Consider the following 27,588-nt stretch of genomic DNA (forward strand, 5'->3'; position numbering starts at 1 on the left):
GAGAAAGGGGATGCCCTGATTGGCCAGACCTGACTCGCAGGCCTGCTCCTAGAGCCGGAACTGACATGGACCTCTGGAAATGACTTCCGTCCAGGTGCAGAACCTTGAAGAGGAGTTGGGAGTGGTCCCCGCTGGAGGAAGCCTGGGGGTGAGGACACAAGAAAGAAGGGTAAATGGATGGCAGCTGCCACCCCCACCCCCCTTTCTAGCTGCCAAGCAACCTTTTACCTACTTTCTTTCCCCCAGAGTTCTCCTAGCACAAGGGCTGACTCTTCCCTAGATGGAAGAGGGCCAAACCCAGGAAGCCTTGAGTGAAGTGGAAAGAGATCTAGGCTAGAGGTTGGGGTTTTAGTCCTGTTCTGCCACGAACTTCCTTCCCTCTGGGAGTCTGTTTTCCTGTCAGCTGTAAAATGAGGAGACTGGATAGGAGCTCTGTGGGCGCTTGCAACTCTAATAGCCTGCGGTCTGGGTAGTGTCTTAGGCGGTGGGGCTCTCCCAGTTGCCTCTCTGTTTCTCAGAAACGAAGGCAGCTTTCCATGAACGTGAGTAGTCCCCGCCATGAAATGACCCAGCTTTCTAGAAAGAGTTTTGGCTTTGGCATCAGAAAGACTGACTCCTGTGTGACCTAGGAAAATTAGATGAACCTCTCTGAACCTCCTTATACAAAGTAATGTTAATAATAATTGCTGCCTGGTCTTGAATGTTGTCCAGAGAATGAGAAATTGGACGTGAAAGTGCTCTGTAAGCCCCCGAGCGCCATGCACGTGGAGGATTTACCAACCCAGGGCTCTTGCCTCCTAGGCCAGTTCTGGGACCCAGCGCTCTGAGAAAAAGTTAGTGCCCACATTCAGTGAGCACGAGCCCGTCGTGAGGCACAAGCCTGCTCCATATAGGGCTTTGTCCTCGACCTCGTCATTCTGCCCGTGAATACCGTATCAGGTAGTAAACTGAGGCAACTGGGAGGCTGGAGTGGGGGCAGGAGGAGGAGGCCACTGGTCATTCCAGATCTCGCAGGGAGAGTCTGTCCTGGAGTCTCAGCTGGGGCCCAGGACCCAGTGACTCACAAGAAGTAGGAAGCCAGGCCCCGCCCTTCTCTTCGGACCATCCTGTCCCTCTGAGTGGGGTTTTGGACGAAGCCTCCCTCTCAGTTGTCTAGTGGGGAGTGAGTTAGCCATCTCTACTCTATGATATCTCACAGTCATCTCAAATTAATGTTCAGAATCAGTTTCTTAATCTCAGTGCCCACCCCACAAATCTGTTTTCTCCTGATTCTGTAAATATCATTTACAGCCATTGAGTCTCCCTTGTAAGACACCTATTGGTCATGACGCTTCACTCCCATCCCCCAAACCCATCATCAAATCCTGTCTAGTCCCCTCTTAAAGTATATTTATTTACACTGATTTCCACCCTCCCCCCCCATTCTCACCACTAAGACACCTACCTGAGACACTGCCATCTCTTACCAGTAACTGCCTCCTCACTAGTCTTCTCATTTGGGGTCTCCTGCCCCACTTCATTCCAGTGAAAGGGGACATCTATCGGCTACAGTGAACTTGCCAGAATGCAAATCTGATGGTATTACTGTCCCTCTTACTAGTCCTCAAAGACTACCCGGTACATTTGGAGTGAAAGTCAGGCTCCCCAAGGGGGTCCATCAAGTCCTGCAGGAACTGGCCCTGCCCACTTCTCCAGCCCCAGCCCCTCTTCCTCTCTCTCCCCCTGTTCTCTGGCCTTTGTCCAGATCATCAGCAGGCCAGGTTCCTGCACACCTCAGTGTCCTTTCCCAGGCTCTTCCCCTCCATGGCCACACTCTTCACACACACACAGCGGCTTCTGTTCACCCTCCAGGTCTCAGGCACAGGGTCACGGTTTCAGAGAGGCCTCTTCTAACACCTCTGTCCTGGCCCCTCCTCACTGCCCGCCAGTTCTTATCTCTTAGCGGTCTGCTTCCTCTGTAGCACTTATTGCAATTCATATCCATGATTGCGTTCATTTAACTGCTTATTGCCTAGCTCCATACACTGTTAGCTCATGAGTCAGGGGAAGTGCCTTCCTATTGTATGTCTAGCACCTGTTTGCTCAATAAATATTTCTGGAATGAAAGGACAAGTGCAAAAATTAGAAGTCTTGCCCTTCTATCTTCTTCAGAAGATTTTCCTCAGAGGAGTTATGAACCAGTAATTCTTGGCATGCTGTGGAAGCCAGGAATAGAAAGAAATGCTGGCAATGTCTGGTTGTACCCAGGTTGTTGGAGTGGCCTGTCCCTTGACTTTGACCTTGCCCTTCTCCTCCTGCCTGTCCACTGTTGCAAGTACCTGGACCCTCAAGCTCTCCTAAAATGACTTTCAGGAAAGGATCTGATAAACCCAGGTATACTGGTAAACGAGAACGTGCTCATAGGAAATCGGACTTCCCAGGTGGCACAGTGGTAAAGAACCCGCCTGCCTGCCAACGCCGGAGACTCAAGAGATGGGGGTTTGATCCCTGGGTCGGAAAGATCCCCTGGAGTAGGAAATGGTAACCCACTCCAATATTGTTGCCTGGGAAATCCCATGGACAGAGGAGTCTGGCGGGCTATGGTCCGTGGGGTCGCAAAGGGTCAGATACGACTGAGTGAGCATGCACGCATGCAAGAACAGACACTGTATATTTTACAACAAACGATAAACTAGAACACCTGAGGCGGCAAGGACTTTTCTGACACTTCCTGCAGAACTGACGGCATTAATTTGTGGGGTCCAGTACGAAATGAAAATGTGGGCTGCTTGTTAAGCAATTATTAAGAATTCCGAGACGGCGGCAGCAGAGCATTGAACCAAGCGCAGGTCTCCTTCTTAGTGTGGCTCGCATACCCACAAAGATACCCTTGCGTGCTCGCTGCCTCCAGGGGCAGCCCAGGAGATCAGTTTGGATTCTCTGAGCTGGCCCTGATCTTTCTGGATACTGTGGCTTCTAGGCAACCCTTTTCCGGTCAGCTCAAGAGCGATACTAACTCTTAAGACGGCACTCTGTCTCTTAGTAGCCAAGAGTGTGCCAGGCCCACAAGAGGCTGCTGCCACCTCTTTACCCCAGATTTCCCCCAGATGCCGTGGTTTCAACTAAGCTGGTTGATTGAGAGCAGAGCCAAGTTTATTTTCTCTTATCTAGTAGTTTAAGGAAGCAGGAAGGTTGTTTTGTAAAACTCCTTGGAAGGTAAACACGATGACACGCTCGTTCTGTGTGCACGGACACACTGGCATGCAGGGGATTTCTGTTGTCACCACATGGCTCTGTTTACTTGTCCTTCGCACACTGCCAGTGAGCTAGTGAGACAGCTCCCTCAGGGGCCCAGCCTTCAGGAATTTGGCCTTATTTTAGTGGTAGGGAGAGGTAGAGAGAGGAAGCGTGAGGGCAGGCCCAGGGTTGAGCCTGTGGATGCAAATGGGAGGCACACTGGTTTACCTTTCCTGAAAGTCACCAAGGGAAACTGAACTGCAGTCATCAATTGATTCAGTCAATCTATATTTTAAATAAATACAGTTGTCAGTTTGACTGACTTTATTTTTGAATAGCTAATACATTCTTATGGTTCAAAACTCAAAAGTTACAGACAGGTTTATGGTGAAAATTCTTCCCTGTTCCCAAGTAATCCACCTTGCCTCCCTGTAGGTTGTTGCTATTTTAATAGCTATTTTTTGGTACCCTGGTAGAAATACTATTTGCATAAACAAGAAAATACAAATACACGGCCTCTCTCTCTCTTTTTTTCTCCCCACCATTCATAGCGTATTTTAACACTGTCCTGTACTTTGTTTTTTCCTTAAGATTAGATTCAGGAAAATATGAAAACTCTAACTTAAAAAGATACATGTACCCCAGAGCACCCCAGTGTTCGTAGCAGCACTATCTGCAGTTGCCAATACATGGAAGCACCCCAAGTGCTCGCTGACAGCAGAATGGAGACGGGAGTGGAGCATATGTACAGCGGGGGATTGGTCACCCATAAAAAGGACTGGAATAACACCACTTGCAGCAGTCTGGGTGGACCTAGAAACTATCATTCCAAGTGAGGTAAGTCAGAGAAAGACAAATATCGTGATATCGCTTCTATGTGAGTCCAAAAGATGATGCAAATGAACTTTTTTTACAAAACAGAAATAGACTCGTAGACATAGAAAACAAATTTAAGGTTCCTAAGGGGAAGGAGAGGACGGAGATAAACGCGCTTCGGATGAACAGATACACTATGTAAAATAGGTTAACAACAGCACAGGGAATGATGGTCCGTGTCCTGTAACAGGACGTGCACATGTTTCTGCATCACTTTGCTGCACACCGCGACTGTCAAAACGCTGTAAATCAACTGTGATAAAGAAATTAGATTCAGGAAATCCTTCTGTGTTAGTCCACAGAGAGCGTCATTGCTCTCTCCCAGGTATTTGAGGTATCCTCGTTTACCGAAATGTCTATAGCCAAGTAGACATTTAGGTTCTTCCAGTCTTTTGTTATTATAAACCATGGTGTGATGAATTACTTTGATAACTGAGGTTCAGAGATTCTCTTGGTTCTTTTAAGGAAAATAAAAATAAGATTCACCCTCCTGATCTCATTTGCAGTCACTGTGAGTGCCTTTGTAGGCATGTGCCTTTGTAACTTTGTTGGATACTACTATTCAGCCCTCTGTGGACTTCCACAATCATTTATTGAGTGCCCACTTCAGCCAACACTGTTGCAAAACCCGAAGTGGGGGTTACTGTGGTGCCCTGACAGATCCTGCTCTTCTGACGGTACAGTCTACTTGTGGGCCAGTGATCAACTGGAGCCCAAAGGAGTGAATAAGAGAATTTCAGATAGTGATCAATGCTGTGGGGGGAAAAAAAGGTCAAATCCAGGAGGTGTGGTGGAGCATGTGCAAAGAACCACTGAAGTGGGGACCAGGCATGACTGCTCTTGGATATCTGAACTGTGCTTGGGGGCCAGTTCCAGAAGAGGTAAAAAGAAACCCGGCACGGAATCTCTGTCATATTTGGAGCCCTTTCAGACGTCCCCCATCCGCTGGTTCCCTAAACGGCAGGAATGCGTTTCTTGGGATGAGAGGCTGGAGGCTTTCTATGCCCTCTCTCTCTCTGTTTTTGCAACAGAGAACATAATCTCCAACTGTCCTCCCCAAGGAAGGTTGCCTCTCACAGTGAGGAGACAGACTGTGCTGGGGTAATATCCCTTGTGTCCAGGGATGATATTTTTTTATTCTTTATTGATTTTAGGGGGCGCTGGGTCTTTGTTGCTGTGCAGACTTTTCCCCAGTTATGGGGAGTGGGAGCTGCTCTTCTGTTGCTGAGCACAGGCACTTGGGCATGAAGTATACGGGCTCAGTAGTTGCAGTTCCCAGGCTCGAGTGCTTAGTCGCTAGTTGTGTCCAATTCTTTGTGACCCCAAGGACTGTAGCCTGCCAGGCACCTTTGTCCATGGGGATTCTCCAAGCAAGAATACTGGAGTGGGTTACCATGCCCTCCTCCAAGGGATCTTCGCAACCCAGAGATCAGATTCTTTACCATCTGAGCCACCAGGGAGGGCTAAACAATTGTGGTGCATGAGCTTAGTTGCTCTGCAGCATGTGGGATCCTCCCAGATCAGGGTTTGAACCTGTGTTTCCTGCATTGGTAGGTGGATTCTTCATCACTGTGCCACCAGGGAAGCCCCATTTGGGGAAAATATTAAAAATCCTTTGAACCACTGCCTTGACCAATCAGGCAAAAGCTGGTTGCTTTACAGATGGATATGTCTCTCCCACTCCCACCTCTCCCGTTCCTTTCCTCCTGTGGCAAAGCAGACAGTTCCTTATTGTTTCTGCTTTAAGGTCGGGGTGGGCATCCTGTTTATTCCCTACAAGCCCCTTTAGGGTAGAAGCCTTGACAGCCATACCCGCTTCCATCTCCCCCAGAGCCTGGCCCAATAGAGCCTTGTCCCTAGTAGAACCCTAACTCACGCATGCTGTCCAGGGAGTGAAAGGGCTGCCCTGGATTGTGAGGTGGCGTCATGTCCATAAGTGGGTGAGCTGCTGATATTTAGGGGCAGCGCTCGGCACGTTGTTACTCGAAGCTGTAAGGAAACAGTTGGACTTGTAGTTGTTCTAGCGAACCTATTTCCCATCCGTGTCAGCACTCTCTCCTTTTCTATTTTGAGTCCAATTTCACCGGAACGATTAAACAAAAGGGAAATCCTCATAAAACAAACAAACAAACCATAAGTGCAGAGGCACAGGTAGAAATGAGCGTGTGGGGTTGAGGGGAAGGTGATAAAATTGCGGTCAGCATCCTGGGAAGCCCGGACACGAGCTGAAGCAAGAGCGGATACCAGCAGGACCACAGGGCAGTCTTTGGGGAGGAGCCGTACGAGAAGAGGGGCTGGTGGCCACATAACTCTACCCTGGGGACAGGCCAGCTGTCCTGACTTGTAAGAGGGAAGCCAGAATTGCTCCAGAGGTTTTTGTTGTTGTTGTTCCTGGAAAGAAGCGTGAACAGAAATTCCAGTCGACGGGCCTGTTGCCGTCTCTCTCCCCCATGCGCTGGGCTGGGCGTGCCGCCCCCCTCCCCAAGAGGAGGGACCGCTGTGTGCATTCCAGTCCCAGGGCAGGGAGACAGGGTCTGCTCTCCCCCGTTCCTCCCCTTGCTGGAGGAGGAGGCTGACCCTGGACACTCCCACTGCAGGGAGTCTGGGTCCCCAGTGGCTCACAGGTGTCATGGCGGGGGGTGTGGATAGCTCCAAGGGGAAGAGGCCTGAGAGGAGCAGGAACGCACAGCACCCAAGGGGGATCTCAGAGCCTAAACTGGCCTAGGGCAGGGGCTGAGGGAAGGAGAAAGAGGCTTGGCTGCTTCTGCGGAAGCGAGCTTTTTTACCAACCCTTTTGGTCAGTGGCCCAAAGTAGCCACGGCCCCCCAGTAGCCACTTGCCCACATGGTTCTTGAGCGCTTGCAATGTGGCTGGTCCAAGTGGAAATGTGTTGTAGGTGTAAAATACACCCTGAATGTCCAAGTCTGTATGAAAAAAGAACATAAAATATCTCATTAATAATTAGTACATGTTGAGGGACTTCCCTGGTGGTCCAGTGGCTAAGACTCTTCACTCCCAGTGCAGGGGACTTAGGGTTGATCCCTGGTCAGGGAACTAAATCCCACACGCTTCAACCACCTGCCACGATTAAGTTGCAGTGCAGCACAATAAGTAAAATAAGTATTTTTAAAAAAATTATTACATGTTGAAATGACAACGTTTGGATTATTGAGTTAAAATACATCATTAAAACTAGTTTCACCTGTTTATTTTTTGCTTCTTTTAATGAGGCTACTGGTAAACTTAAAATCAATGGCTGTGCCACTCTCGAGAGTGTGCCTGAGGAGTCTCTTGGCGAGGAGTCTGGTGCTGTTTAAACTGGGTGTGCTCAGTTGCTTTGTGAACCTGGGCAATTTAATCTCTTTACACCTCAGTTTTACCATGTGTAAAATGGGGATAATATGTGTGTTCACCTCATGAGGAAATTTTAAGGAGTGACAGAATGCGTATGAATTGCTAAATCCAGCGTCTGAAACTACTGTAATTATTAACAACTGCCTATTTACATCATTTTCGTTTATCCTATTGTTGAATTAATCTTCCCTCAAATGTTCTGAACTCCATTCTCTCCTTCTTTTTAAAAATCTTTATTTACTTAAATATTTTGGGTCTTAATTGTGGCATGAAGGATCTAGTTCCCTGACCAGGGATCAAACCCAGAAACCCTGAGTTGGGAGTGGCGTCTTAGCCTCTAGACCACGAGGGAAGTCCCTCCGTTTCCCTTTAATCAAACTCTCAGGAATAGTGGTATCCAGTAGAACTTCCTTCCGTAATTGAAATGTCCTAAGTAAGCTGACGGAGAAGGCAATGGCAAGCCCCTCCAGTACTGTTGCCTAGAAAATCCCATGGATGGAGGAGCCTGGTAGGCTGCAGTCCATGGGGTCGCTAAGGGTCGGACACGACTGAGCGACATCACTTTCACTTTTCACTTTCACACATTGGAGAAGGAAATGGCAACCCACTCCAGTGTTCTTGCCTGGAGAATCCCAGGGACGGGGGAGCCTGGTGGGCTTCCGTCTATGGGGTCACACAAAGTCGGACATGACTGAAGTGACTTAGCAGCAGCAGTAGCAGCAGCAAGTAAGCTGAAACTGCAATACTTTGGCCACCTCATGCGACGAGTTGACTCACTGGAAAAGACTGATGCTAGGAAAGGTTGGGGGCGGGAGGAGAAGGGGACGATAGAGAATGAGATGGCTGGGTGGCATCACTGACTCTGTGGACATGAGTTTGAGTGAACTCTGGGAGTTGGTGATGGACAGGGAGGCCTGGCGTGCTGTGATTCATGGGGTTGCGGAGAGTCGGACACGACTGAGCGACTGAACTGAACTGAAGTTTGCACTGTCCAGTACAATAGCTACTAGCCCCTGTGGCTATTGAACACTTGATAAGTGGTTAGAACAGTGGCTAAGAGCTAACTTTTACATTTTATTTCATTTTAATTAATCTAAATTTATGTTTAAATAGCTTTGTGGAGCTAGAAGCTACCATTTTGGACAGGGCAGCTCTAGAAACTAGAAGTGATGGGAATAAAAAGTGTTTCTTTTAATGAAAATGGGAGAATTTTAAATAAATGCAGTAGTTTTTTTTTTTTTTGCCTTTTAGCTATTGTTTAAATAAATGCAGTATTTTAAAAGTGTTCTTTACAGATATAAACTTACTGTATCTAATTTGGAATACCAGAATATATTATATAAAATTTGATTTGCTTATAAAGTATTGGGATATTTAAATATATGAAAATCCTTAACAAAAAGGGACACTCTTTCCCTTCACTTTCTTTCTGCTCTTCCACTTTCTCCTTCCTCTAACCCTCTTACTTCTTAAAATTCAGTTATTCTGCTTCCTTTCCTAGTTTTGTTTTTTTTTTTCCTTTTATTTTTTGGCTGCCTGGCATATTGGGTGTGGGGATCTTACTTCCCTGACCAGGGATTGAACCTGTGCCCTCTGCAGTGGACATGGGGAGTCTGAACCATTGGACTGCCATGGAATCTCATTTCCTGTTTTTCTTTTCTTTCTGGGGCTAGAGCTGAGAGCGCCTCAGTGGATGGACGGTTGACAGGGAGAAAACCGTCTCGATTCCTTTCTGTCCTGTTGTCCATCTCAGAGCCAGGAGAGGGCTGCCGCCTTCTCTATTCATTAGGTTCAGGTAACACAGAGCAAGGCAGGACACTCCAGTTGTAAAATCATGGGTTTTTGAGCTGGGACGTTCCTTTGAGACTGTCTGGTCCAGTCCCTTCATTTCATAAATAAGGAAATAAAAGCCCAGAAAAGGGAAGTGACGACCAAAATGCAGGCCTCCTGGCCCGGGGCCCTCCGCTTGTTCTGTGACTCACAGTGGCCAGCTCACATATTTTTCCAGTTCTTTTTCTTAAAAACAAAAGTAATTAAAACTCAACTGCACTAAACCAAACCAGGCTTTTAAATTTTGTTTTTCTACTACTAAACCTTTTAGATGGAACTCAGTAAAAAATTTTTGGTCTTGATACATGGGCAAAGAAGTAAAGACATACTTTGAGTGTCTTTTGAATGAAGAATGACTCTGTTCTAGTAATGTTTTAAAATGTTGCATCATGTTTTAAATCCTTGTAAACAAACTGACTGAATATTGCCTGGCAATATTGTACTTTATTCAATATTTTGTGACTTTGCTTTTTTAGAAAAACAGCTGGTGCCTGCATGTTGGTGGGAAGCTACTAACGAAAGTAATAGCAAGAGTTTTCATCTCATTTTCTAAGCTACTAAGCAAAGCATACCAAGGCATTTTTCATATTAAACATTCATCTGGTATGGAAAGCAGTCTTTAACAAATGACATGCAAAATAACTAAATTTAGTGGACTTTGCATAAGAGTGTCTGTTTTTCCTAGCAATTAGACAATAGTGTACTCAGTGGTTAGATGCTAAAGGTTTAGAGGAAAATGCTTGCTGACTCCTAGAAGCTATTTGAGCCTGGGCAAGTCAACTAACTCTTCTGAGTCTGTTTCTTCATCTTATAAAATGAAGTTCATAATCGTATTGACCTCAAAGAGTAGCTGTTAGGATTTAAAGAGAATGTATGTAAAGCTTATAGTATAGTACTTGACACATAGTAAGCATTCAATACATCATTATTGTCATTTGCTTATTGCATATTACTATTATGAAATAATGTGAGCTTTGCAAATTAAGTGCTTATGCAAATGAAAATTAATGATTATATATTGATATTTTGAAAACAATTTAATTACTAAAAATACCTCAGATTATTTAACTGAAACATTGAAAATAAAGAAAAGTGTGGGAAAAATTAAGATCACCCATAACGTCACCATTCAAATGCAACCACTGACACATTTTTTTAGTCTGTTTCTTCAATTTCTTTTTCTAGACATAAGTGTAGTTTTATCTTGTATATATAATTTTAAAAAGAGCACAGGCTCTAGGCATTTGGGCTTCAGTAGAGGTGGCACATGGACCCAGTGGCTCCAGGGCATTTGGATCGAACCCATATCCCTTGTATTGCAAGGCAGATTCTTAACCACTGGACCACCAGGGAAGCCCTTGTATATATCATTTAAAAATTGGGTCTCAGTCAGGACTCCTCTAGTGGTCAGTGGTTAAGACTCTGCCCTCCCAAGGCAGGGATGCCCATCTGATCCTTGCATAGGGGACTGGACTCCACCGGCCTTGCAATGGCCAAAAAAAAAAAAAAATGGCTCTCAGTCTGCAGCGTTCCTTCATTATCTTCATGTTGTTTGTTGGAAGAAACTTATAGGCCATTCAGAGCGAGCCTGTGAGACTTCACGTGGATCCTTCTCCTGTTGAGAGTCCTTCCCTTCTTTCAATCTATCTTAAAGTATTTATACGGATCTCTGTAATTGTCTAATATTCTTTTTTGAGTTAGCAAAGTAGAAATCAATGACTCAATCCTGATTCCCCATTAGAAGCACCTGGAGAGTTTTTTAGAAACTTCTATAGTATGCAACGGAGAAGGCAATGGCACCCCATCCAGTACTCTTGCCTGGAAAATCCCATGGATGGAGGAGCCTGGTAGGCTGCAGTCCATGGGGTCTCGAAGAGTCGGACACGACTGAGCAACTTCACTTTCACTTTTCACTTTCCTGCATTGGAGAAGGAAATGGCAATCCACTCCAGTGTTCTTGCCTGGAGAATCCCAGGGACAGGGGAGCCTGGTGGGCTGCCATCTGTGGGGTCGCATAGAGTTGGACACGACTGAAGCGACTTAGCAGCAGCAGCGTAGTGTGCAAGCTATACCCCAATTTAATAAAAATGTCTAGGGGTGGGGTTGGTACTTTTCAAAACAGCTCAAGTGTTTGTTTATGCAGATAAACAAATAAATACATGATTATAATAATTTATAATATATCATTATTGCATATCCTTCCTAAATGTACTGAATTTTTATTTTTAAAACTCAAAACTACCCCAAACTTTTGTGATGTTATTGCCAAAAATGCATGACCTGAATTTAATAGGTAGGAAACATTTGACAGAACCAAATAGAGGAATATTCTACAAAATACCTGGCCTGTGGTCTTCAAAAATGTCAATGTCTTGAGAGATGAAGAAAAATTTTGAAACCGTTCCAGAGTAAAGAAAACTATAGACAGCACAACCGAATGTAAAATGGGATGCCAGATTTTGTTCTGTTCTAAGGAGACTATTGAGATAATGAGAAATCTGAATAAAGTCTGAAGATTTTATACTATCACGTGATCATCAGTAAACTATTTAGGGATAAAAGGGCTTATCCTGTCTGTAGTTTACTCTCAAATGATTCAGAAATAATATGTATATATTATATATGTGTGTGTACATGTGTGTGTGTGTGCAGAGAGAAAGTAATAAGACAGATGTGATTAGTTGTAAATATCTGCGGAATCTGGGTGAGGATATATCATTTAAAAATTTCTTGTGTTATCCTTCCAAGTTTTTTGTAACTCTGGGATTACCTTAAAATAGATACATTTTGTTTAAACCCTAAAACTTTTACAAAGTCCTAAAAATGGAAGAGAGTAGGGACAGAATTTAAAAATTCAAACAAACCATTTTTTGTTGTTTTAAAAATAATCCATAGCTATAGGGAAAGAGATCTTCCTGAAGAAGAGGTGGTTGTCAGAATAAAGGCGAAGGAGTTCTGGGCTTGTGTTTAAGCATCTGCTGATTTCAGGTTCTAGCAAGTATGCTGGCAGAGTACCTCCAATAGAGGGCGGTGCAACATTATGAAGAATAAATCACGTACCATGGGTTTTGGATGTTACTTCAAGTAGATTCTCGGAGAAGGCGATGGCACCCCACTCCAGTACTCCTGCCTGGAAAATCCCATGGATGGAGGAGCCTGGTAGGCTACATGCCATGGGGTTGCTAAGAGTCGGACACGACTGAGCAACTTCAAGTAGATTCTAAAGTGTTTCCAAATAGAGGCACCAAGAATCTTAGAGCTGAATCTGTCTGCATCCCATTTTACAGATGCATAAACTGAGACTCAAAGAGGGGAAGAAACTTGCCCAAAGTCATAACCACCAGTAGCACAAGTGCCTTGCACATAATAACCGCAGCTGTGATTTATGGAAGGCTTACTCTCTGCCAGGCATGTACCTAGTGAGCACTTCACGTGCATTGTTTCTTCAGTCACACCTCCCCCGTATCTCTCTCTTTTTTCCCTCCAGTTACGTAGCTGAGGCTTAAAGAAGTCAGTAACTTACCTGATGGATGGCACCGGTAAAGGGCTGTGCTCATAGCTAACATGGCATTCGGTGCCCCAGTTTTGCTGGTGTAGCCACCCTACCCTTGAAGTCAGTCTCCTCATAGGGGAAGGAGAACACAGCCATCAAAAGAGGAATTTCTCTCAGCTTCTACTGACAGATACATACACACACACACAAGGAACCAGAGATCTAGTGACGAAAGAGTCCTAGGACTGAAGAAAGCAGAAAAGGAAGGTGCCTTTGAAATAGTGGAGCGTCAATGGCATGGGGGGGTGGTGGCTTTAGAGACGGTGAAGAGAGAGCAGAGAGTGGAGGTGAAGAGAAAATGAAGGGGATGCACACAGTCTTGCTGGGAAGGCGTGAGTCTGATATGTTGGCTCCTCCTGTCTCTGCTACCCTGTGTGCTAAGTCGTTTCAGTCGTGTCTGATTCTTTGTGACCCTATGGACTGTAGCCCGCCGGGCTCCTCTGTCCATGGGGAGTCTCCAGGCAAGAATAATGGAGTGGCTTGCCATGCCCTCCTCCAGAGGATCTTCCGACCCAGGGATCAAACCCAATCCTCATCTCTTATGTCTCCTGCATTGGCAGGCAGGTTCTTTACCACTAGCGCCACCTGGAGAGTCCAATGTCCCCTCTAATGAACCTGTCATTAGATGGGTTAGATGGATGGTGTTAGCTCTACATCCAGAAACATCTGTGGTCCCATCTGCACTGCCTCCCCTGGCTCAGGCTACATCACCCCCCACCTTGACTTTTCAAAAGCCTCTGAGCTGGTGCCCTTGCTGCTTCTCTTGTCCTATCCACAGCTCACACTCCACACTACAGCCAGTCATGCAGCAATCATGTCACTCTCCTATGAACATCTGCTAGCAGCTTCCCGTGCACTCAGAATAAAATCCGAACGTCTCTCCAGGCTCTACTTGAAAGGGCGCCGGCCTCCCTCTCTGACCTCATCTCCCGCTGACCTCCTCCTGGCCTCACATCACTTTAGCTGTACTGGCCTTTGTTCCACCCCGAGCACATGTAAAGTTTGTTGCCACCTGTAGGGCCTTTGCACGTGTTCTCACTTTTGCCTGGAACAGTCTTCCTGGGTCTCCACCTGGCTGTCCTTTTCTTCTCCCTCAAGCCTTCCCTAAACGTGGCCCCACAGAGAAACCTTCCTGACGACAGGATGGAAGGGGGTCCCACCGCCTTTCTATCGCTGCATCCTGCCTGGATGGCGCTACTGTTATCAAAGCATCAGTAACATCATCCTTATCTGAAATTCTCCTGCTAACTTGCTTACTTGCCTCTTGTCCCCTTTCCCTGTCTTTCTACAGTGTCTTCTTGTTCAGCACAGCAGCGCCTAGAGTTGTGAGTACCGGACACATAGTAGGAATGTAAAACATAGTTGTTGAATGAATTGAATTGATTGAAGCAGAGAATTCTTGTGCAATGAAGCAGGGTGGGGTGGAGAGGCACGTTTGACAGGGTCAGGATAAGATTGAGGAGGGTCTCATGGCAGACCAGCCCCTCTATGTGTGTGCTGTAGGTAGTTGGGAGGCACTGAAGGTGTTTGATTTCCTGAAAGCAAGGTTTGTTCATGTAGTTTCCAAGCAGTGTGTAAGATGGTCTTCCCTGGGGGCCCAGAAGTAAAAGAATCTGCCTGCAGTGCAGCAGACGCAGGAGACACGGATTCAGTCCCTGGGCTAGGAAGATCCCTTGGAGGAGGAAATGGCAACCCATTCCAGTGTTCTTGCCTGGAAAATTCCATGGACAGAGGAGCCTGGTAGGCTGCAATCCATGTAAGGTGGTTTGGAGAGGAGAGCCTGGAGATGATTGAGTTAGGAGACTAGTGCAAACCCAGCCAATTACAGAGTCATTTCTTTTTAAACTAAATGAATTGCCTTGACCATATAACACAAATAATTACCAGGACTCATTGTATAGAATTTACTGTGTGCTTCTCTTTGTCTCAGCAGACCCACCTGGAGCGTCCCCCAGTGGTGTGAGGTCTGGAAGGAGACTGGAAATGGAATCAGATGGACAGACACATCAACTTCTTCTGATTCTGCAATTATGGTTTATGGGTAGCATCATTTAAAAGGTTAACAGTCAGGTCATAGGATTTAAGAATTTAAAAGTCTGAGCTCCAGAAAGGACCCAGTTCATATCTTGTCATTTTCACCTATAAGGAAAAATGAGCTTAGAGAAGGGAAGTGACTCGTTGAAGGCCAGGAGACCAGGAGAGCTTACTTTGTCTTCCAGAGACACGTCACATCTATGTTAAGGTCCCTCACCTAGAATATGCAGATCAGATGAACAGGATCAAACGGATACTGTGAGAGGGCATTGCAAACTGTGAAGTGAGGGGCTCATGTGATATTTTATTTTTGCTAAGTCACTTCAGTCGTGTGGTGGGACTATAGCCCACCAGGCTCTCTGTCCATGGGATTTTCCAGGCAAGAACACTGGAGTGGGTTTTATTATTATCTGGCCACAACCAGGTTCAGACAGATCCTTTCTTCCAGCACATCTTGCTTAGTGCCTGCTAGAGCAGGGTCTGTTCTCAGCAGTGGAAACCCTGCAGTGAACACAGCGCCTACAAGCCCTAATCCCCTCAGTGCTTACGCTCAGGGCAACTGCGAGTGTGAGTGTGTTTGCTGTGTGGTGATCAATGCTGCAGAGAACAGCAGAGCAGAAGGGGGAACGGCAAGTGGCCAGAGGTGGGAAGAGGGGCTAGAATTACACACAGAGGAGGCGGTCAAAGAGAGCCCCTCAGAGAGAGACCCAGATCCCAGACTGCACCCAGCACGGTGGAGGGAACTTTTAAAATTGAAATAAAAAATTTTTGTGGAAAGAAGTATATTTGTTCTTGGGCAGCAGAGTCTCCAGGGAAAGGCTGACTTTGCTCAGGTCTGTGGCAGTGGCTCTCTGACACTGGCCCCGGGCATGGGCTGCAGAAATGAAACCTTTGTCATCAGCTTTCTTTTAGACCATCAGATGCAACTTTCTGCTTCCTTCTCACAAACCAAACCCAAGCAGAAACCTTTGGGGGTTAGCAGAAATGATTTGCATAAAGACGTCCTCAGATCTTCAGGGAGTTAAGCCAGCAGGCAGGAACCCGCACCGCAGCCCTGTGTGCGCGCTCAGTAGCGTCTGACTCTCTGCAGCCCCATTGTGTCCTGAGAGCCGTGCTCGGCTCCTACCCCCTCCTCCATCTCCTCTCATCCTCTAGGCAGCCCTACGAGGGAACGTTATAGTTCCCATTTTGTAGATGAGGAAACTGAGGTTCGGAGGGCCCGCATGACTTGCTCAGCGTCGGCATAGGACAAACCAGATATTTAAACCCAGGCCAGCCTGGGTGTGGACCCTGTGCTCTCTCTGCAAGGTCACAGCCCCTTCCCTGGACTGAGAGCTGCAGTGGTTTTGAAAGCGACTTCTGAAACCTTTCCCAGAAGCAATTCAGAAATTACATAGTCCAACCCCTTCATTTTGCAGATCAAACAAGTTAACAATACAAACGTGCGCCTAAACACCTGGTAGCCGTGAATGGATGTTGGTTTCCTGTCTTTGCAGATCAGAAACCAGCGGTTCAGAGAAAAGAAGTTACTTCTCTGAGGTTTACAAGGCAGCTTAGTGGCAAAGCTCATAGACTAAGGCAGCCTTGGGACTTGTACGTGTTTTCACTTCTCTCCGTGCCCCTTAAGGCTTCGAGGCGAAAGGCCGTAGTGTCGGTGACAGAGAGGGAGGAAGAGCCATCAGGACTGGAGGACAGTGGTGCTTTAAGACTTCCATTGACATGATGACTGCAGAGGGGTGGGGGGGTGTGGGGTCTGGGGCCAGCACCCGGGAGTGGCAGGGAGTGGGTGGGCTGACGGTCAAAGATAGCTGCGCTCTGTCTTACAGTGCATAGACTGGCGCCTGTCACGTCGGACCTGCTCTTCAAAGTGCTTTGCTTTGAGAGGCAGGGTGGTGGCGGGCACTGCCGGCCGACTGTGGGCTGGCTGTCTCGGTCCCACACTCATTCACGGGTTGAGCCTAAATAACAGTAACAGTTAATAACGAACAGCGTCCCTGGTGGCCCAGATGGTAAAGAGTCTGCCTGCAATGCAGGAGACCCAGGTTCAACCCTGGGGTCAGGAAGATCCCTAGAGAAGGGAATGGCAACCCACTCCAATATTCTTGCCTGGGACATGGGGCCTCAAAGACTGAGCGACTGCATGACTGCTACTGCTGTTACTTCAGACACCAAACCTGACCTGTTCTCCCTCCAAAATAAGTAGTTCCAGTAGCCCTACCCAGGTTATTCCCCCATGCCAAGGATCTCCAAAGCTTTGGGGCCTTCCCTGTAGCTCAGACAGTAAAGAATCAGCTTGCAAAGCAGGAGACCGGGGTTCAATCCCTGGATCGAGACGCTCCTCTGGAGAAGAGAACGGCAACCCGCTCTAGTATTCTGCCTGGATAATTCCATGGTCAGAGGAGCCTGGTGGGCTGCAGTCCATGGGGTCACAAGGATTCGGACACGACTGAGCAACTAACGCCATGGCTGTAACAGTTAATGAGTCTACATCAGGGCTGGGGAGCCGGGGTATATATGTGGGAGGGGGCTGGAGTGTACATGGGGGGAGCTGGGAGAAGGGCCACTCATGTCTGTTCAGAGTGTGGGGGGGTGGGTTAAAGCTTGGCGGAGGAGGCGGGCTCACATGTCGTTTTCCCCACACCCAGTCAGGTCACTTGAGGTTTCTTCCCAGTTCACAGACGAGAAGGCAGAGGCTCAGGGAACATCAAGGTCACATAGCCAGTGAAGGTCAGAACTCTAGTCTGTCTAAGCTCTGTTTCTCAATTTTAAGCTGGGTGTGTGAATGTGTATGTGTGTGGAGGGGCTTAATTCCTTCTTCCACTTTACCAAGAAAATGCCATGGGGTGAGCGGGGGCAGATGGGTGCTGGCGGGGGACGGGAGGCTCAGTCTCGTTACTAGGAGTAAATGCCCCGTACTTTTGGATGAGTCTCTCTCTGTTTGGGAATTTTGCCAGGATGGGGCTTTATACAAACGCGAGGCAAGTCCCCGCCCATTGTCCTTGGGGAGGAGGTGGGGTCACCCCAGTCTCTGCACAGATGGAGCGGAGAGGACTGAGTTCTCTTTCACGATGTGAATCTGTGTCTTTTGCCCTGGAGGAGGAGTGAGGGGGAAAGTCTTTCCAGAGAGAGATCCCAGCGGCGGGTTAGGTGCCTCTGTGGGAGGTCTTTGCAGACTGAATAATGGAGATGAGGAAGCTGCCTCGGACCCCGGTGACTGGTTTGAGTCATCCAGTCATTCATTAATTCCCCGGAGCTCTGTTCGGCTTTGGGAATTGACTGGTGAGTTGCCCCCAGCTGAGAGTTAAAAGGGCAGCGAAGCAGCTCAAAATAGGATAGCTAAGATTGGAACTGACGGGGACTTCCCCGGTGGTCCGGGGGTTAAGAATCCACCTGCCAAATAGAGACTCAGACCTAGAGGACAGACTTCTGGACACAGCGGGGGCAGGAGAGGGCGGGAGGAGCTGAGAGAGTAGCAGGGAAATGCGTCCATTTCCACAGATACAGGGGATGGCTAAGGGGACGTTGCTGGTGATACAGGAGCTCAACAACCCCGTGCTCTGTGACAGCCGAGAGGGGTGGGGAGGGGTGGGAGGTGGGAGGCTCGAGAGGGAGGGACACATGTTATGCCTGTGGCTGACTTGTGTTGATGGGTGACGGCAGAAACCGATACAACATAGTAAAGCCATTATCCTCTGATCAAAAACAAACAAAAAAGGATCCACCTGCCAACGCAAGGGACGCTGGTTCTGTTCCCACGTCAGGGAAGATGCCACGTGCCTCAGAACCGCCAAGGCCGTGTGCTGCAACTAGGAAGCCCGAACTCCGGAGCCCCCGAGCTGCAGCTCCTGAAGCCTGAGTGCCCTAGGGTCCCTGGTCGGCAGCAAGAGAAACCACCCCAAGGAGAAGCCCGCACATCACGACTAGAGGGTAGCCCCCGCTCACAGCAACCAGAGAAGAGCCTGCATGCAGCACGGAAGAACCCGTGCAGCCAAAGATAAATAAATAAAGTTTAAAAGAGAAAAAGATTGGAACTGCCGGTTAGACTTGTGCAGCTGACCTGGAGTCTTGATGTCAGGGTGTTGGGAGAAGGAGGGGCTCTGCGTCATGTCAATATTTGGGGAGTTTGAAATCAGGACGATCTAGTGGGTGATGAGATAAATTTCCAGTGAGAGTCTGGGATCAGGGAAATGCAGTTTAGACATCTGTTTGGTTGTTAGTCGCTCAGTCATGTCTGACTCTTCGTGACCCCGTGAACTGTACCCGCCAGACTCCTCTGTCCATGGGATTTCGCAGGCGAGACTAGTGGAGTGGGTTGCCATTTCCTTCTCCAGGAGATCTTTGTGTTTGGTTAGTAGAGGCTATTTTAAAATTTGAATTTAAATGCCTTTAGGTGGGGATCCGATTCCCAGCTTCCTGGGTTCTCACTGCTCCTTATTGGCCCCATCAGATTTATGTATTTACATGACCGGTCATCTGCCCAGCCCTGTGGCTAACAGAATTTTCCACCCGAACAGTAGATGTCTCTAAGTTTTGAGAGTCTATTAATTCAAGGAGAAACAAACCAAAGGCAGATTTGCAGAATCTAGTATAGTTCTAAACTTTGAACTTTTCTCTGATTCTCACCGGAATGAGAATAATGCCAGTCTTTACGGGTGATCTTCACTGATGACAATGATAATTGGTGGTAAATAACAGTGAATAAGTTGGCATTTGTTTCCATTCATTCCATATGTTTATTGAGAGCTGCTCTGTGTCAGCACTTTTCTAGGTCTCGGGGTAACAGCAGCGAAGGAAACAGACAAAAATGGAACTTGATTTCCAGTGTGGGTGGAGGGAGACCCACATAGAGAAGATACATCGTTGTGTTAGATGGCGATAAGCACCACGGAGAAGAGTCGGGGAAGAAGGGAAGAAGTGTTGGAAGACGAGGGGTTAGATAAGGTGGCCATTGTGGGCTGCACTGAGAGAATGAGCACGTAGTAAAGATCTTGATTGAGTGCGGGAGGTGCCTTTGGAGTGCAGACCTTGGCAGGAAAAAGCGGCAAGGGCAGAGGGCTTAGAGGAGCCCCGTGGGCACTCCGTGCTCGGCTCTGAGTCACTGCTCTTCCGTAAGGGAGGTACTGTCATTCTTCCCACTCGCGGATGGGCAGACTGTGGCCGGAGAACCTCAGAAAGCTCCTGTGGGCTCATAAGAGGTAGAACCGGGCTTCTAACCCAAGCAGCCTAACTCCAGATCTCGTGCTTATAAATGCTGAGCTGAAGAAATTAAACCCAGGTACTCCAGTCCTCTTGCCTGGAGAATCCCAGGGACGGGGGAGCCTGGTGGGCTGCAGTCCGTGGGGTCGCTGGGGGTCGGACACGGCTGAGCGACTTCATTTTCACTTTTCACTTTCACACATTGGACAAGGAAATGGCAGCCCGCTCCGGTGTTCTTGCCTGGAGAATCCCAGGGATGGGGGAGCCTGGTGGGCTGCCGTCTATGGGGTCACACAGAGTCGGACACGACTGAAGTGACTTAGCACTAGCACTAGCACGGAGGATTTACACCTCCAGCTACAAGCAGTCTTCTAGGCCCTGGAGGAAAACCCTGGGTGTGGTGGGAGGGGAGCGAGTGACTCGGGCTTTGGCTGGTTTCCTGCTGAGTCACTGCCGATGGGCCATGAAGGGAGGCGAGGGGCACGCAGGCCTCCCCTCCTCACAGTGGTCGGTTCCTGCCTTCCGGGGGAGACCTTCCTGGCAGCCGGCCTGAACCACACATTGTCAGTGGGCAAATTCGTCTGACTTTCCTAAGAGCTCTGCTGCGGACTTGTGGGTGGGCTCCGTTTGCCGGTGTGGCCCCACGGCCAGCGAGAGGGACCGGCCCTGGAGGTTGACCCTCCGCCCAGCCCGGCCCGGCATTCTCCAGCAGGTCCCGGATGGACATGTTCTGTCTCTCGTCAGACTGGCTGGCTGTCATCTTCAAGAACAGCTGCATGCTTGCCCTGCCACGATGGACAGCCAGATGCAGAGGGCAGCCACCCGCACTGCCCTGGGCCTCGCGAGGCTCACCCTCCTGACATATTCATTTAGGCAAATGGCAAGGAAGGAGCCCATAAGTACTATAACGTGTGTATCAAGTTTGTTAAGGTTTCAAAACAGGGACTGGGCACTTAGCTTGGGCCTGGTGCTGCCCAGAGCTTATCTCCTCTTCATAGTTCCTTCACCTCCTAGTGAGGGACGTGCTTCCTGTTTTATAGAAAAGAGCCTCAGAGGCCTTACCCAAGAGAGGGCCAGAAGGACAGTGGGGATGAAATCCTGGAGTCAGGAAAGTACAGGCACGAGGTTGGTTCCCTGGAGAGCCCCAGGTTAAGACTCTGTGCTTCCAGCACAAGGGGCACGGGTTCAGTCCTTGCTTGGGGAACTAAGGATCCCACATGCTACACGGCACAGCCAAAGCAAAACAAAAGGACAGAGGAGGAGAGTGACTGATGAAGCTGGAGAGGACCGGTGGGACCAGAGGACGGGCTTTGGGCTTGAGTTCGCGGTGGCAGGGAACCACTGAAGCTTTTCCCCCATGTTTCTCCTTGGCGCCCCAGAGGTACTGCACCCTTGTTGCTTTAGTTTAGGGTGACCTTGGTGCTCAGGTAATGGAGACTGAACCCAGTGGGAAGAACTCAGGCTGCCTGTGGGGTGACATCCCTCTCGGGCTCCTTTCTCGCCAGGCAGCCTCTGTATCTGCTGAGCTCCCACAGAATATCCGTAGGTGAGAATTGTAGGGCTTCCCTGATGGCCCAGTGGTGAAGAATCCACCTGCCAAAGCAGGAGACGCAGGTCCGATCTCTGGTCGGGGAAGAGTCCACATGCTGCAGAGCAGCTAAGCCCGTGCACCACAACTACTCATCCTGTGCTCCAGAGCCCAGGACCTCAACTCCTGAGCCCACCCGCCACAGGTACCGAAGCCCACGTGTCCCAGAGCCTGTGCTCCACAGAAGGAGAAGCCACGGCAAAGAGTAGCCCCCACTTGCAGCGACTAGAGAAAAGCCCATGCAGCACAGAAGACCCAGCAGAGCCAAAAATAAGTAAAAAAAAATTTATAAAAGAAAAAGGTGTTGCATTATCTTAAAAAAAAAAACAGCAAAAAAAGAATTGTATGTTCCAGGACTGTGCTGTGCTGCCCACAGCTGGCTGGTCCTCTCCACCCTGGCCACGCCCACCTCCCCTAATCCACCTTTTCTCCTGGCCTTCGTCTCCTTCCTCCCAAATTCTAAGGTGCACCGAAATTGTTTCTGTTTAGCTAGCATTTCCACTGCTTTTGTTAAACTTCTCCTCTCTGTGCGTCTTATGAGATCTATTCAGGTTGCCTCACAACACCTTCTTGTGATGGACATCATTGGGTTACCTACCCAATCTAGTCTCCTTCCTGCCTGGCTTAAGAAACCCCAGTTTTCTTCCAGGTGACCGCATGGCCAGCCCCAGGCCATGGGTCTAAACCAATGACAGCCCTGTTTCCCACTTTCCCAGACTCCCTTGCAGCTAGGGTATCCGTGTGACACAGCTGTTGGCAACAAGACCTGCAGGAAAGTCTGCTCCGAGGCTTCTGAGAAAGTTTTTAGTTTTTTAAAAAAAGGAATTAAAAAGCGTCTTGATGAAAGTGAAAGAGGACAGTGAAAAGGTTGGCTTGAAGCTCAACATTCAGAAAACAAAGATCATGACATCTGGTCCCATCACTTCATGGGAAATAGATGGGAAAACAGTGGAAACAGTGTCAGACTTTATTTTTTTGGGCTCCAAAATCACTGTAGATGCTGATTGCAGCCATGAAATTAAAAGACACTTACTTGGAAGGAAAGTTATGACCAACCTAAACAGCATATTAAAAAGCAGAGACATTACTTTGCCAACAAAGGTCCGTGTAGTCAAAGCTATGGTTTTTCCAGTGGTCATGTATGGATGTGAGAGTTGGACTGTGAAAAAAGCTGATTGCCAAAGAATTGATGCTTTTGAACTGTGGTGTTGGAGAAGACTCTTGAGAGTCCCTTGGACTGCAAGGAGATCCAACCAGTCCATTCTAAAGGAGATCAATCCTGGGTGTTCATTGAAAGGACTGATGCTAAAGCCAAAACTCCAATACTTTGGCCACCTCATGCGACGAGTTGACTCACTGGAAAAGACTCTGATGCTGGGAAGGATTGGGGGCAGGAGGAGAAGGGGACGACAGAGAATGAGGTGGCTGGATGGCATCACCGACTCGATGGACATGAGTTTGAGTGAACTCCGGGAGTTGGTGATGGACAGGGAGGGCTGGCGTGCTGTGATTCTTGGGGTCACAAAGTGTCGGACACGACTGAGCGACTGAACTGAACTGAACAAAAGGAAACAGGCCCTGCCCCAGGGCTGCTGGGGGCAGCACTTTCCACTGCCCCCAGCGTAAATACAGTCATGATGGCTAGGGAGCCTTGCAAGCTGGGGGAGCGTGTCAGGTGAGGGTTGCCAGCAGCCATCGTCTGGAGAAAGCCTGCCTTCCGAGGTGAGCATGCCGGCAAACACACAGAGAAGAGCAACAGCGGCAAGGAAGAGAAAGAAAAGTCAGTCTTTCTTGAATGTCTTGATTCATACCGGAAACCAGCACCACCCCTGGAATTCCAGGTTGTGTGAACAATACATGCCCTTCTTTGTTCCTTATGCATGTTGAGGTGGGTTTCTATTATTTGTAACCAAAGGCCCAGGTCTTCCATCTTGACAGCAGATGTTTAACGGGGCTCCCGACCTTCCTCTGTCTGCACACCGGCGGCCTCGACGGCTGTTCGGATGTGAGTGAGGGCCCCAGTCACACGTCATCGTCCTGCCCGCCCTCAGTCTGAGCACACGCACACCTCACTCTCTGCCCTCTTGGTCGAAACTGGCCCAAAGGAGTGAACAGCGGGGAAACGCAGGGTGCCAGCACGTACCGTTCTGAGCTCCGCAGTGCGCCCAGCGCGCCCTGCTTCGCCCTTGTTTGGGAGCACTGGAGTTAGGCAATGCGCGTGCAGGAAACGTGGTCTGGGTGGGCGCGGGGCCGGTGTGACCCGGGAGGGGCCTTTGCGGATGTGCGTCTCTTCTGTCGCTCATTTGTTACTCGGAAACCACACTAGTGTCTACATAGACACACATATATTTCGCTACACCTCGTTCGGCTTGTGAGCTCTCCGTTCCTCAACCAGGGATTGAACCTGGGCCCTCAGCACTGACAGCGCTGAGTCCTACTCTCTGGATGACCAGGGAACTCCCTGTGCTGTGCCAAGCCGCTTCAGTCGTGTGCGACTCTTGAGACCCTGTGGACCGTAGCCCACTGGGTTCCTCTGTCCATGAGCTTCTCCAGGCAAGAATACTGGAGTGGGCTGCCATGCCCCACTCCAGGGGCTCTTCCCGACCCAGGGATCGAGCCCGAGTCTCTTATGGCTCCTGCACTGGCAGGTGAGTTCTTTACCACTCACGGCGCCTGGGAAGCCCCTGGACTTCCCTACGGCAGTGTTGTTAACTGTAGTCAGCACGCTGCGGGTGACACGCTGTGACGTTTATTTGCCGAGTGGAACTTTGTACCCTTTGGTCCTCTTTGCCCATTTTTGCCCGCCCCCCGCTGCTGCCACCACCCATCTGTCCTTCATGCAACACGGCTCTCTTTTGAGTGCCTATTTCGTGCCGGAGTCCAAAACCTTCCCTGGCTTCTCTCCGTGGGTGAGGTGCAGTGTATGAAAGCTACAAAGGAAAGAAACCAGCTGGTGAGGCTCCACCTTCTCTCCTTCTCAAAGCGGAAACGACCTTAAAATGAAACAGATGAAATCCAGATTGGCAAGAGAGCCTTACTATTGAGAGGGATCTGAGATACTAACAGGAGGCGTCACACTGGGAGTGGGAACCTCCTTTCCTGGAAACCTTCAGGATGAAGGTCTAAACCTCTGACTCATCCTTGCTAGGCATGTCCGTGGGGCAATGCAGAGAGCAAGGGCTTCTGAGTGAAGAAGCTTGGGTTGGAATCCTGATTCCTTTCTTGAAAAGGCTGGATTTTGACAAATTGCTAAACCTCTGAGGCTCAACATTCCCTGAGTTATTGTGAGCATTTTAGGAAGATAATAAGTAATTAAAAAAAATTTGTTTATTTGTCTGTGCTGTTCTTAGTTGTGGCATGTGCGATCTTTAGTTGCAGCATGTGGGATCTAGTTCCCTGACCAGGGATCGAACCCAGGCCCCCGCCTTGGGAGCATGGAGTCTCAGCCACTGGACTACCGGGGAAATCCCTATGGAATGTGTTTTTGAGGGCTGACTATATTCTGGCTCTGATCCAAGTGCTGTATGTGTCTTAACTCATTAAACCTTCACAACAAATGAAGAAATTGAGGTTTAGGAAGGTCAGATGTTTTACTGGTCAGTTGTAAAGCCTTGGCTTTGAACTCGGAGCCTGGCTCCAAAGCTTGTGCATGTAACCAGGTCACTTACTGCCACCCTTGGTAAGATGGAGATGACTCCCTTGTTTCAATCACTAGAAAGGATAAGAAAGTGGTAAGATGCGTGGGCTCTGGAGCCACACTGCCCTGGGGTTCCAATCCCAGGTTTACCACTCTGTAGTGGAGTTACTGCATTTCACACATGGCAGGACTGGTAAAGAATCTGCCCGCCAGTACAGGAAACATAAGAGACTCAGGTTCGACCCCTGGATGGGAAAGAGCCCCTGGAGGAGGGCATGGCAACCCACTTCTGTATTCTTGCCTGGGAGACCCTACGGACACGGGAGCCTGGTGGGTTACAGTCCACGGGGCCACAAAGACTGAAGAGATAGCAGCAGCAGTTACGAGCAAGTCGCTTCCCTTCCCTCTCCCTGCCTGATTCCCTCATCTGTGAAGTGGAGCTGAAGGTAACACTCTCAGGCCTTTTGTGAGAACTGAGGGAGTTGACCCAATAAACTTTTTAAATTTATTTTTATTTATTTGGCTGCGCCAGGTCTCCGTTTGCGGCACTTGGGGTCTTTCATTGCGACGTGTGAACTCTGAGTTGCCGCCTGTGGGATTCCCCGAGCAGGAGTTGAACCCGGCTCCCTTGCACGGGGCCCAGCAGGGAAGTGTCAAAACAACAGACTCGCATCATGCCCGCTGCCTGGCAAACGCTCAGTCCCTGCCGCCTAGGACTGTCCGTCAGGTCTGTTTCCTCAGGGAGGCCCCCCCCACCTGAGCTGAATTATGTCCCCCCCCTGAGCACCCTGTTCCTTTCCCGCTTCGTGGCACATGTTTGGCTCTCGGCAAGGGTAAGCTGTTATATTATTATCACCAATTATTTACACTGGATGCCTTCCTTGGTTGAAAACATTGATGTAGTGACGTATTGACAATTTCACCAAATCGAAGCATTATTCAGTCAGTTGCGTCCGACTCTTTGCAACCCCATGGACTGTAGCCCGCCAGGCTCCTCTGTCCATGGAATTCTCCAGGTCAGAATACTGGAGTGGGTTGCCATTTCCTACTCCAGGGTTTCTTCCTGACCCAGGGATCAAGCCCAGGTCTTCTTCATTGCAGGCAGGTTCTTTACCGTCTGAGCCAAAGCACCCATCAATTATATTACTAATGGATTTCTAAGAAATACAAAATCATGGCATAAAGCTTTCTCATCACTTAGAATTTCCATTTCGTACATATTGAAAGAACTCTTTTAAGTTTTATTTAGACATAGATTTTTATCGTGTATCAAGCTGCTCTGTTTCCTTGCTTTTTAGAAACACAATAACTTTTCATTTCAGTGCCAAATCAGCATGAAGTCTTTTTGAAGACATTGTCAGCGGAGATTAAACCAACACCTGCGGTGCTGACGCTGCCCAAAGCTTAAGGACAAGGATGACAAGATGCAGAGCCATGACCAAGTTCCCGCACGTGCGCTACATCACCGCCATCTCCCGGCTGCTTGCGGCTTGAGATGCCGCCGTTACTACACACGACCTTATTTCAGAGATGCTAAAATTATGGGGAAAAAAGGTCTCATAAGTTTGATGGAGCACAATATGAAAATTTAAATGTCCTCCCTAACAGTTGTGTTGTTCCTTATTTGGTGTTTCAAAAACCACCATAGTTTAAGTCAAACCTATGTAGGTTTTCCCCACCTATTTCCCGTGAAGTGATGGGACCAGATGCCATGATCTTAGTTTTCTGAATGTTGAGCTTTAAGCCAACTTTTTCACTCTCCTCTTTCACTTTCATCAAGAGGCTTTTTAGTTCCTCTTCACTTTCTGCCATAAAGGTGGTGTCATCTGCATATCTGAGGTTATTGATATTTCTCCCGGCAACAGTGGAAACAGTGTCAGACTTTATTTTTTTGGGCTCCAAAATCACAGTAGATGCTGATTGCAGCCATGAAATTAAAAGACACTTACTCCTTGGAAGGAAAGTTATGACCAACCTAGACAGCATATTAAAAAGCAGAGACATTACTTTGCCAACAAAGGTCCGTCTAGTCAAGGCTATGGTTTTTCCAGTGATCATGTATGGATGTGAGAGTTGGACTGTGGAAGAAAGCTGAGCGCCGAAGATTTGATGCTTTTGAACTGTGGTGTTGGAGAAGACTCTTGAGAGTCCCTTGGACTGCAAGGAGATCCAACCAGTCCATTCTAAGGGAGATCAGTCCTGGGTGTTCATTGGAAGGACTGATGCTAAAGCTGAAGCTCCAATACTTTGGCCATCTCGTGAGAAGAGTTGACTCACTGGAAAAGACTCTGATGCTGGGACGGA

At 48.4% G+C, this 27,588-nt stretch overlaps 2 long non-coding RNA genes across 4 annotated transcripts; one reads left to right on the plus strand and one right to left on the minus strand.

The window, feature by feature from the left end:
- LOC148775670 (uncharacterized) lies at nt 1–12,939 on the minus strand. The gene is made up of 4 exons (XR_016039019.1): nt 12,800–12,939; nt 6,883–7,016; nt 5,969–6,081; nt 1–142 (listed from the first exon to the last, which is right to left on the minus strand). It is a non-coding gene; the product is annotated as an uncharacterized LOC148775670 (long non-coding RNA).
- LOC129554839 (uncharacterized) lies at nt 44–26,907 on the plus strand. 3 transcript variants are annotated; one of them, XR_008685656.2, is made up of 3 exons: nt 44–169; nt 3,808–4,053; nt 26,607–26,907. It is a non-coding gene; the product is annotated as an uncharacterized LOC129554839 (long non-coding RNA). The 3 variants fall into 3 exon arrangements; XR_008685657.2 differs by lacking the exon at nt 26,607–26,907 and adding an exon at nt 14,760–15,643; XR_008685658.2 differs by lacking the exon at nt 26,607–26,907 and adding an exon at nt 14,763–15,643.
- Nucleotides 26,908–27,588: the final 681 nt, after the last annotated feature.

Source organism: Moschus berezovskii, chromosome 14, assembly GCF_049115385.1.
Source record: "Moschus berezovskii isolate FMDL1 chromosome 14, NW_MosBer_1.0, whole genome shotgun sequence".
NCBI classification, from domain to species: Eukaryota; Metazoa; Chordata; class Mammalia; order Artiodactyla; family Moschidae; genus Moschus; species Moschus berezovskii.